Source organism: Podarcis raffonei, chromosome 3, assembly GCF_027172205.1.
Source record: "Podarcis raffonei isolate rPodRaf1 chromosome 3, rPodRaf1.pri, whole genome shotgun sequence".
NCBI lineage: Eukaryota > Metazoa > Chordata > Lepidosauria > Squamata > Lacertidae > Podarcis > Podarcis raffonei.
In genome coordinates, this window is record NC_070604.1 from 2,608,623 (window position 1) to 2,620,925 (window position 12,303).

Below are 12,303 nucleotides of genomic sequence, written 5' to 3' on the forward strand. Positions count from 1 at the left end.
CTGTGTGCCGTGCCCACTCCCATTCATTCTGCACCCAGTGCGCTCCCACCACTGGTTTGGGAAGTGGTACACACACAACTTTAGTCACAATCCATATCAATCCTGCATTTATCCAATTCTTCCTTATGAAACTCTACATTTGGATGCATTTCCCCACCTCTGCCCGAAAAAACCCAGTTTTGATCCAAATTGAGAAAAATAACATCTTTGCTGCATTGGGCAAGCAAGAGGGGCTGGTGCTGCCTGCACAGCTGGAAGGTGGGCTGCTGGTGGTGTAGTGCCCCTTCCCCTGTTCAGCTGCTTCCTGCAATGAAGGCAGGTGGTAAAACCAACTCAAAGTGATCCCAGGAGACACTGCTGCTTTCTTCCACTGCTGGCACAGCCAGCTTCCTCGGCGGGAGGGGGAGCAGTGAAGGTGTTTTGAGTTTGGTGACAAAAGAGCTAAAATGGCCAATGCTCCTGCTACCTATACCATTGCTTCCAACTGTACCCTAGGGGGTCCCATACAATACAGAATCCAAAAACTCCTAACCTAGCTGAGATTTTACCATTGCCTTCACTTTCAACCAAACTTCACTTGGATATCAGCAACTATCTGATTCCTCATTGTCTTTTCAGCAGTTATGAAATGAAATTATAAATCAATTTAACAAATGCTTTGAGTGCAATGAATTAGGTAATGATGTACAATGGTATAAACATCCACTACATTATATAAATATATTAGCAATTTACATTGGCCTTATAACAACGAGCATTTGACAAATGCTAATGCACAACTTGTCTGAAACTTCTGACCCTTTAATCATTCTGTCTGGAGAAATGTGATCTCCAGTGCAAATTTAAAAAACACACATTTTGACTAAGTCTGTGGTAACAGTCTTAATTTCTCCTTCTCAAATCACAGCTTGCACTGGGTGGATTTTGCAAACTTTTGTGTAGATCCTCTTACTTGATTGCACTCCATATCCACAAAAGTGTGCTGAATGCGACAACGAGGAGGCTCTCTGTATGTCCCCCTAAAAATAGTCTGAGGTCAGTTTTAACTGTTCTGATTACCTGTTGTTTTTTAGGCCCAGTTTCCTGAACAGGTGAACTAGGGTTAGCGTTAACTGCATGTGACTACAGTGGTACCTCTGGATGTGAACGGGATCCATTCCAGAGCCCCATTTGCATCCAGAGCAGAACGCAACCCGCGTCTGCGCGTGCCATTATTCGCCGCATGACGTGCATGAGCATCTGCGCATGCACGAGCGGCAAAACCTGGAAGCAACACATTCCATTACTTCTGGGTCGCTCAACCCGAAGCTACCACTTCAACCCGAGGTATGACTGTATTTTTGAATGATGCCTTCTTCTTACAACCTGATCCTAAGCATCAGAAATAAGTCCTATTACAGGGGTCTGCAAACTTTTTCAGCAGGGGCTGGTCCACTGTCCCTCAGACCTTGTGGGGAGCCGGACTATATTTTGGAGGGAAAAAATTAACAAATTCCTATGCCCCACAAATAACCCAGAGATGCATTTTAAATAAAAGGACACATTCTACTCATGTAAAAACATGCTGATTCCCAGAACACCCGTGGGCCAGATTTAGAAGGCAATTGGGCCAGATCCGGCCCCCAGGCCTTAGGTTGCCTACCCATGTCCTATTAGCTTCCTGATCACATACTTCCTGGCTCCAATCTGCATTATACATTTCAGGCTTTCCCCAAAGAATCCTGGGAACTGTAGCTTATTAAGGGGTGCTGGGAGACCCCTGTTCCCTTCACAGAACTACATTTTTCAGAGTGGGAAGGGGATTGACAGTTAAACCACTCTGAGAAAAGTTACAGAATGCTGCAGCACCTTAGAATCACAGAATTGTAGTGCTGGAAGGGAACCCTAGAGTCATCTAGTCCAACCCCCTGGAATGCAGGAATCTCAGCTAAAGCATCCACAAGAGATGGTCATCCAACCTCCAAGAAGGAGAGTCCATCACCTCCTAAGGGAGTCCGTTCCACTGCCAAACAGCTCTTGCCATCAGAAAGTTCTTCCTCAGAGGCATAGCAAGTCCTGATAGTGCTGGGGGGGGGCGGTCTGCAGGGGCATGCCATGGGGGTTGGGGGTGCCACCAGAGTGACTGCTTCCTTCCCGGGCACCCTCCACCTTGAGGGTGGCAGGGGTGTGTGCAGCAGTTCAGGCGCGCTGCAAGCCCAGGTCCATGCTGCTTTTGCGAGTGGCACGCTGGGCTCTCAGGGTACAGGCATGCTGCCCCCAAAGGGAAGTGCAGCTCCTGTTCTTCCTGGCGTTCAGTCGGAATGTCCTTTCTCATAACTTGAATCCATTGCTTGGGTCCTACACTCCGGAGCAGGAGAAAACAAGCTTGCTTGTAACAAAGGCTGGATCTCGACACATCAAAGAAGTGTTTCTGTTAAACGCTTTGCAAACTTTGTATGAGAAATCGGGTCAGCAAAAACGCAACTCCACACATCATCTGGTGTCACACTGTTAGAATGCATAAACAACACATATAAAGCGCTTTTTCTTTGTCAATGAAGCTGAGTCCTAAGATGTTTCTTTGTTTCACCTCTGTTTAGCCAGCAGTCTGGCTCACCTTCATCCCTCCTCTCCTTCAGTTGGCTATCTATCTCACAGTCAAACAGAGACTGTAAGCTCCTTGGGGCACAAGACCTTTTCATTCTTGTTTATATTCTTCCATAAAGCACCCATATACATTAACGGTGCTGCCTAAACAGTAAATAACAACAGCAAACTACAACATGGCTACTCTATTGGATTTCATCTATGTGCAAACCCCCCACTCCTTCAATAACTCACAAACATCTTATTCACGTTTTGTTCACATGCCCTGACATGAGCCATGAGAAAGAAGCATGCTCAGTGAGTATTAACAGGAACTTTGTCATGCAACAACCTTAAGACAGAATTTGTGACTCACAGGAAATGAAGAAACAAGCTGTTAAAAAGGCTTCTCGCCATGTTTGAAAAAAGCTGAGACCAAACAAAATACAGGATCACAAAAATACAGGGCTATGCCAGCTGCATTCATCTATCATTCCCACACCCATATTTCCTAGTAGATTCAACTGTGGTAAAACTGGAAGCTAAGAGTAGTCAAAGTGATTAAGACACATCATGGATAATTTTTGGCCTTTCTGAAAGGCCATTCAAACATGCCTCTCTTACATACAACCTTCGGGCAAAACAGTGTCTAAATACATTTTTAAGGCCAAATGCATTATTAAGACGACAAAATAAAGGGAAAAACATCTGAAGCAGCAGAATAAGTGGATGGACTTCCTTTTGCACTCATTCAGAAGGTGTCCCCCTAATTAGAATGCAAAATAACAATTTAAGTTCAGGGTGAAGGGCATAATGGGAGGAACGTGGCAGCTCAGGTGCCCTGCAGGTCCAACCAAGTCATACTCAGAAGAGGCCACTGGCATCAATGGGCAGAACGAAGGGTTCAGCCATACTTACCATTTGCCCTGCTCTTTCAAGGCATGGTCCGCACTTTAAAGCTCCATGTCTGAGTGCCCCCCCCCGGCTCCCTTTTTGCTCCAGAGCAAATGGCAATTCAGGTTTTCCGCAGATTGCCATTTGCTCTGATTCAGCTTTAAAGAGCAGGTTTTCATGGAGAAGACTCTGGAGCAGGAAAAATGGTGCTTGGATATGGAGCTTTAAAGGGTGGGCTGTGCCTGGAAAGTGCAGAGGAAAGGGAAGTGTGGATAAGCCCTAAGTTAAGAACATTGATTTCAATGGGTCTGCTGACGTAAGTTGGATCTACCTCAGCGTCTGTTACTCAGGTCTCTGTTTTGGAAGGTACAAAAATGAATAGCAACTTTGAACTGACCGTTTTTCTAATTGCAGCCCAGGCAAAAGTCCTTGGCGAGAAGCAATTTATTTCTTATAGCAACTACTTCAGCACAAGTTCTGTGTTTCCTGTATATTACAGAAGGCTGACTAGAAATCCCTGGGTAAATGTGCTGGCAGACCTACTTGGGAAAGTTCCTCCTGCAAGTCTAAGGTTGGAGACATTTTTTTCAGAAAATTGAAAGTATTTAGGAGACTTGGATCACTGATTGTGGTATGAGCTCTCTTTTGTATGATTGCAAACAACTGAAAAACCTGTTAGTCCAGAAGTGACGGTGGAACAACAAAAACAAAAAGCAGACACTAGGGGAAGTGAGGCCTCTTTCACAACATTCTCAACTCTGTTAAAAAGTGTTATTGACAGACTATGTCCCTTGGTGCTAGTAAAGCCCTTGGCTTGACTAGAAACATGCCCTTTAATTTCTCAGGAAAAGCTATGGCTTAACATATTTTGACTGCTTCTGTAATTCCAGAATATAGCTGCAACCTGACAGCTGCTGTAAAGGAAAACACAGATCTCCTTTGAACATGTAGCTCTGTCAGCTCTGCCTGCATTGGTGATCAGATATTTTTCATAGAGGCTAATGTATTTGATATTTTATTTTTAAATCAAAATAATTTTACATTTTGCTGGTATTGCCGTTTGGAGGCCCAGGGCAAAAAAGAATTTGCTTTGCTTCTCACAACATAAAGGAGCTAAATAAAGTTACAAAATTTCATCTCTATTGCCCACTTCTTCAAAACCAGTTGTGGGCTTGATCTGATTGCAGAATTCACTCCTCATCATTCACAATCTGTGAGAGCTCACATCCAGCACTATTGATTTTACAGAAATCACCACCACCTCACCTTTTCATCTTCAAATCATTTGTCACCTCCTCAACTTTCTCTTGAAGAGAACTTCTACACTCAAGAGACATTGCTTGCTCTTGTAGTTTCTTCTTGCCTCTAAGCATGCAGAAGTTTAAAAATAAAAAATGTTTCTGCTACATTGTGAGTTGTCCTGTACTGAATGGCCTGTTTGCAAGATTGTTGGGTTTGTACTTGAAGTGCACACAAAATAACAAGTCTTTATGCCAGGAAGCATGTGCCTTAGGCTCATTATTTCGAAAGAATTTGTCATTTACATCCAGAACAGCAGCATTGTAGATGTTATTTGTAAATGTTGTCTAAGCCTTTCTGTATTGGGAGAACCCTCCAGTCGTCCTGCTCTTACATGGTGATGGTGGAGTTAAATTTCAGAAAGTAATGCTGGGGGCGGCGATAGTTCTGCTCCTTGGTGTTTGTGTGCTATTTAATGTCTGCATTGCAGGTGGGCTGCAGGTAATCTCAGGTTCCAGGACATGATCTGAAGGCATGTGACGTTATAGTCACATTGCTGCAGTTAAGCAGATCTGGGTACTGATCTCGACGTCTTAGTTGGAAAAAACTTGGGACGCAGGTGGCGCTGTGGGTAAAACCTCAGTGCCTAGGACTTGCCGATCGTATGGTCAGCGGTTCGAATCCCCACAGTGGGGTGAGCTCCCATCTTCCGGTCCCAGCTCCTGCCCACCTAGCAGTTCAAAAGCACTCTTAAGTGCAAGTAGATGAATAGGGGCCGCTTTATAGCGGGAAGGTAAATGGCGTTTCCGTGTGCTGCGCTAGTGCAGGCTCGCCAGCTGCAGCTTCGTCACGCTGGCCACGTGACCCGGAAGTGTCTTCGGACGGCGCCGGCTCACGGCCTCTAGAGCGAGATGAGCATGCAACCCCAGAGTCAGACACGACTGGCCCGGACGGGCAGGGGTACCTTTACCTTTAAATAAATGCACCTCTGGCCTCATTTTATGTGCTCCTGAAGTTACCCAATTCTTCCATTCCATCAGAGTTCCTTCTTTGCTTAACATGTCTTCTTTATATTTATTGGCTTTTAAAAGTGTTCTCCCTCATTCTATTTAATTTCAGAACAAAATTAATTGATGTATGTGGTTAATTTCTTTAAAAAAACTGGCCAGGCTGTCTGTCTGTCTGTCTGTCTGTCTGGTGCAATCACTTTATTCCAAAGTGTCACAGGAACCACCTTTTTGAAAGGCACCTGGCTGACCAAGATGGCAGAGAAGTAGCCAAACTAGATCACACACTCTAGCAGGCATCATGTGTGTGTACATGTACTCTGCACACATGACATATGTTGTCTGTACACATGACACATGGCATTTCCATTCCTGCATTGCGACATTTGTTAGTTGAAGCAGCAGACAGGTGCAAGGTAGTGCAGTGAACAAGTCAGGCCAAAGTTTTGGAAGACAGAGCTGTGCCTGCCATACAGATTACCTTCACCTGGCCTGCTGTTTTTAAGTGCAGTAGAGGATGTTGTTTCATCACCAGAGTAGAAGCAAGGTTAAACCGCCGGTCCAGTTAACTTCCACATGTGAACTAAGGGACATACCATCTTGTCCTTTCTTCCCAGACAGCAAACTGTCCTAGATCAGCCCTGGGCTCAAAGACACATGTACATGGCTGTGGTCCTTCTGTTACTTGTTTGATATATGGGATACCATTAAAATAATCACCATATTATCATCTGGCGCTCCTATAGAAGTAGAGTTTATATAATTGTATAATTCTGCCACAGAAGCCTGCTGTCCTTGAGTCACCTAGCAGCAGACATCAGGATGTGAGGGGGAGAAGGGAAACAGGGCTATTCCATGGGCTTTGCTGAAAGACCAGGGCTGCCCACCCATGAGACAAGGGGAGGAAACTACCTCAGGCAGAAAGATTCCCTGGGGCAGCAGTTCCCAATGTCAATCTTTCTTTCCCCTTTGTCCCTGATGTGTAGATATTCCCTCCCCTCTTCCTCCCTGGCAGGGAGGGGCATCAGTATCTTGGGGTCTGTTCTTAGGTGCCAAAATATCTTGGGCCAGCCCTGTGAAAGGCCAGCTGTCTTTGGCCCTTCTCCTGCCCTTTATCCCTGTTGTTGTTTATCTTGACATTGGAAATATTGTTACAGAATATAAGGGAAAATAGTGAAATTAAAGGCATTTGCTGACGATGTGGTATTAACATTGGAACAACCAATAGAGAGTGTCCCCAAGGCATTAGAAGAAGCGGAAGGCCTTAAAAGAAACACAGAAAAGACTAAAATGTTGGTTAAAAACATGGACAACCATTCGAAAAAGTTCTTAACCTGAGGTACTATTTCTGGGTTAGCGGAGTCTGTAACCTGAAGTGTATGTAACCTGAAGCATATGTAACCCGAGGTACCACTGTATTGGAATGGGAAACAAAAGATGAGCTGGTTAAAGCTTCAATGACCCACTGGGCAATGGATATATTGTATAATATAGAACTAAACCTCTGGGAGAAACTTTGGCAAAAAGATTTGAAATTGACGGTATGCTACACATTGAAAGAGAATTACATTAACATGATTCATAGATGGTTTTTAACTCCAAGTAGATTGGCTAGAATGTATAAAGCGGAATCCAATTTGTGTTGAAAATGTAAAGAAATGGAAGGACCTTTTTCCATACGTGGTGGGCATGCAAAAAAGTTAAAGAATATAGGGAAATGATATATAATGAGATGGGAAAATGTTTAAAACAACTCCCCCCCCCCTGCAAACCAGAGGCATTTCTATTAGGAATTGTCCAGACAAAGGTTCCTAGGTGTCAGAAAAACCTATTTATGTATGCTACAACGGCAGCTTGGATTTTGTTAGCCCCAAAATAGGTGAGGGAGGTCCCTAGCAAGGAGGATTGGCAACTCAGGATGATAGAATATGCAGAGTTAGCTGGTCTTACAAGTAGAGTAAGAGAACAAGAAAAACAGGTATTTAAAGAGGAGTGGAAAATTTTAATTGAGTATGTAGAAAATAATTGTGCACAGTTGAAAACGCTGGCAGTATTAAGGTAAATTCAATAGCATAACATATTTAAAAGTGATGCAAGATAGGAGAACTGAAGTAGATGGATATATTAAAATATGCAGGAATGGTAGATAATCTAATAGAACCTTGGAAGGGGAGGGAGGGAAGTCATTGAATGTATGGTATGAAATATCTTTAATTTGAAATGTAAAATATTAAAATTATATCTATATATGATTATATATAGATATTATAGATAGATTAGATATGTGTGTGTGTGTGTGTGTGTGTGTGTGTGTGTGTGTGTGTGTATGTGTGTGTATATATATATATGAATGAGAGATTCTTTGGGGGACTGTTAGTGGTGTAAGAGGGCTTTAAATAATGCTTTAGTTAAAATTCCTGCATTGCAGGGGGTTGGACTAAATGACCCTCAGGATCCCTTCCAACTCTACAGTTCTGCGATTCTATGAATGCCTACGGACAACAGGTGAATTCTTTTTAAAATGCCTCAAATATGTGACAAGAAAAGATGTAAGGCTAGTGGTTGGATGAACTTGTCTGACTGTGATGCACATGTGAGAAAGAGAGAGAGAGAGAATGAATTGGCATTAGCAGGTATGTGGAAAGAGATGTTAGAAGCCAAGTTTTGTTTGGAAAAGAAATAGAATTTGTTGCTATCTCCACCTCTTTCTTTCTTTCTTTGGCTGGGTTTCTACATTTACCATTCTTTTGACAGGTAGAAATTCAGCAGGTGGGGGAGGATGTGAGTCATTGAAATGAATGTGCGTTGCTAATTGAGAGCCGTACGTTTCCTTGGGTCTGCTCTGTGAGTCTGGCCATTGTAATGGATTGCTTGGAAGTCATTTCATTCTGCACCGGGTCAAGAACTTTTTAGCCGCCCAATTCCGCCCCCCCCCCGCCGCCGCCCATGTTCCTTATTTTGCCGGACCGAAGGCGGCAACGCTCATTCCAGGGATCGCGCCTAAAGCCGAATTTGCGCATAATCCAAACAGATTGGAAGCGGGGGGAGGGGGGTTGCCAAAGTCTTTTCCCTAGACGCCCCCCGCCCCCTTTTAACTTTTGAAAAAGCCAAGGGCGAAAGCTGAATGCGCACAAGTTAAACGGGCGCAAGTTGCGGGTTTACGGTGCTATTAATCTGAGTTGTTGGAATGATTTAAAACCTTGTTTGTAATAATTAAGCAAACAAATGAAGGCGGGGCTTCAAAAAACAAAACAAAGACCCGTCCAGTGACTCTGGGCGGCGCCATGTTGGCGGACGGGGCCTTGTTTCAGGAGCGCCTCCCTCTCCGGAGGACTACAGTTCCCGTCATCCTCCGCGGGGCGGCGCGTTCTTATGAGGTCACCGCCTCCCCGCCCGCTTCCCGGGCTATATGTGTCTGTGCGCCGGAGCGGCCGCCGCTGCTGCTGCTGCTGCTGCTTGTTGTGCCGCTGACCCGGAGGCTCCGCTCGGCTTCTGGCCCGCCGCCCTCGCCGTCTTCCTCGCAGGCCGCGGAGGCGCCGGCCAGCGGCTTCCGTCCCCTCGCGGGACCCGGGCCCCTTCGGACTCCGCTCCCGCCTCGGCGCGCGGGCCTCGCTTCCCGCCCGGCTGTGCTTCGAGGGGCTTCCCGCAGGGAGGAGAAGTGTCCGCGGGAGGAAAGCGCCGCGGGTCCTGTCCTGGGTGAGCAGCCGCGCGCTCCTTCCGGGTTCTGTTTCTGATCACCATTTGTCGGGTTTGGCCGGGACGCGAGGAAACTGTAAAGGGGGGAAGGCAGTTTTTATGAAGAATTAAACTGTGAAAGCAGGAAAACGGTCAAAGGAAGAAAAGAATCCATTCGTGTTTACCCCCCGAATGTGTGTATGCGCGAATCCCTGGGTTGCTTTCCGCCTCTTGCGTCGCTGTCTTGAGGTTTGCGGGCTGCTCTTTGTCCTCCTGGAAAGGGAAATGGCACAGGCGGCCGAGCTCAGCAGCCCCGCGTCCTCTGCCTCTGCCTCTGGCAAAAACCTGGCTATGGTTGTAGTCGTTTTATTTTGGGGTGGCGGGGGGGATGCTTTTGTCATGGAGCTTTTCTAGGGGAAATCTCCCCGAAGCGTTTCCTAAAGCTGGGCTTGCCCAGGACTAACTAAAGTACAGTAGTCCTGGACGTTAGCTGAATAATAAAAAAGGCAGAACAAAGTAAGTCGTATTCCTTTGTGCTAATGTGTAAAAGCTTTTTTCTCCTGTGTTCTTACTTATGTCCCCACCAAAGGATTTCCCACCTCTAAAAGGAAACGTAAATTTTTGGTGTGGTGTTTATCTTTTTAAAGTTTGCTTTCAAAAATTGGCCTTGTGTCCTCGGTCTCAATTAACCCTAGTGTGATGTATTTGTAGCAAATTTATTTTCCTTCTCCAGTTTCTTTTAAAGGGCTAAAATAGAGGAGGAGGTGTTGTTTAATTTCTTATTTGTTTTTATCAAAAGAGGAGTACAGTGATTTCAGATGGTGAGGGTTTTGATGTTGTCATCTTTGTGCTTTAGTTATGATTTGGTTCAATCTGTCAGTGTGTCATCTCTTAAAGAGAAATCTTTTACATCTGCTCCTACTAATTTGAAGTTCTGTGTTATACTGTTTCATTTAAAAACCTGCAAAACATAGTTCCATGAGTCTTGGTTTATGACATTGTACTTTTCTGTGAAGTGTTTTATCACATTACCTTTTAAAAGGCTACATGTTTTATATTGGCTGGGAGTCAACTGACATTTCAGTACAATCATTGTGATTCCTCTTCTTGGCTTTCTATCAGCTGAATTCCAGTTTTATCTGTTCTGAATCTGAGCTGTCCAGCAATGGAATTATTTTTTTCTATGCTTAACTTGTAAGGGGGAAGGAAAGTGGAGTGGCCAGAAGTGAGAGTGAAGCTAAGTTTCCTGTTTTCTATTTTGTATCTCACAAAGCATATTATAATGAAAGGTATTGTAGCATGCTGGGTGTTTATATTAGATGTGCTGCTTATAGTCTAGGGTGTTTTTGCCTGTATGCTGTACTTTGGGTTTAATATCTCTCATATAAATTGATACTTCCTGTAAACTGTCAGTATTACCCAAACATCTGGTCCATTGACAAGATATATTTTCATGCTTGTGTTCCCAGTTTGATATTCAGAGAACATATTTTAAGAGAACTAATACTGATACTAATACTAAAAAGTGCTCCTGAGGTTTTGGCCCTATTAAATAAATGCAGCATTGCTGTTGATCTTTTGAATTATTGACTGATGAATATGGAAAAACTATGAATACACCAAGGCCAACTACTACATACATCGACTGGGAAGTAGTTTCAAGTGAATCCAAGTGCCTTGTTTCAAAATGTATTATATTTGAGGCACAAGATCAAATGCACCACTTTTGAAGTCTGAGCTGTCAGCAGGTTTTATTACCACCCGTGCACTTCAGTGGTGTTTTTTTAAAAGTTTTGTTATTTATGAGCTTACGTGAGAGATTCTTGGAAAACTTGTTTAAATGGTTTAGAGACCTCATTGTGGGATTTTCTTAATAGAGTTTTTTTTAAATCTAAACTGGCAGATAAAGGTAGAAAGAGGATCTACTCCTAATTTCAGCATGTGTAGCCTTGACTTGTCTCTCCCCCCTCCCCCCACTCCCAAGGTGGAGAATATATTGATTTTGCTTTATAGGTGGTTCTACTTGCTCCTTGTACATGCTTCAGCTTCAGATATAATCAATTATGACTGTTTTAAGCCTAATGTGGATATGCCTGGTCTGAATGGTGATCACTCTTTGTCTGACTGACCGGGCAGGAAAGGGATTTGGAAGCTGTGGTGGATTAGTCAGTGAAAAAATCAGAAAAAATAAAAAACAAACTAAAACAGGTATTTATCTTAAAAATTTATCTGAAAAATAATAATTGTGGTTTAAACTCTGTTGCAGCATTCAAATAATTTTCAGTAGCAGTTTCAAGTATGATGTAAAATTTAAGTTAGACTAAAGATTACTAAATTTTAATATAATTATGTTATGTCAGTGAATAACTGATGAGAAATTGAAGTAAGGAGTAGATGGGAAGTTGGGTCTATAGAAAAAGACCATCGTTAATTTAAAGTTTTGAGATTATTAATGTATTAACATTCTTTTTGTTTTGTGTTGATGGATATTTGTTTTTTCTTTTTGGTGTGTTAAAGTACACAATTAAAAGAAAAGAAAAAGAAATGTTGATTCAGTGTGGGCCTGCTGTGAAAAAGGCAATATATTAGAGATCATTAGGAAAAGAATGAGCAAATCTATGAGTCCACACTTGGAATACTCTGTACAGTGTTGGTTGCCACGCCTTGAAAGGGATGTAGTAGAACTGCTGGAAAAGGTTATGAATAGGGCAAATAAAATGATCAGGAACTGGAACAACTCACCTAAAAGGACAGGTGACACTGTTTGGCATTATTTAGCTTAGAAGTAAGGCAAGTAAAGTGGGGTTATGATAAAAGTGTATAAAACACTGTGTGGCATGCAGAAAGTCCCTAGGGGGAAGTTGTGCCCCCCCCCCTAAAAAAACCTTCCAATACTAAAACCTTAGGTTTCCCAATGAATCTG

At 43.4% G+C, this 12,303-nt stretch overlaps 1 protein-coding gene across 1 annotated transcript in view; it reads left to right on the forward strand.

Moving 5' to 3' along the window:
- The first annotated feature begins 9,338 nt into the window (after window positions 1-9,338).
- Window positions 9,339-12,303, forward strand: part of PELI1 (pellino E3 ubiquitin protein ligase 1) — a 60,537-nt gene continuing 57,572 nt past the window's right edge. Inside the window, exon 1 of the mRNA XM_053380339.1 lies at window positions 9,339-9,401. The gene's annotated coding sequence lies outside the window, so the exon portion shown is untranslated. The remainder of the gene's footprint in view (window positions 9,402-12,303) is intronic.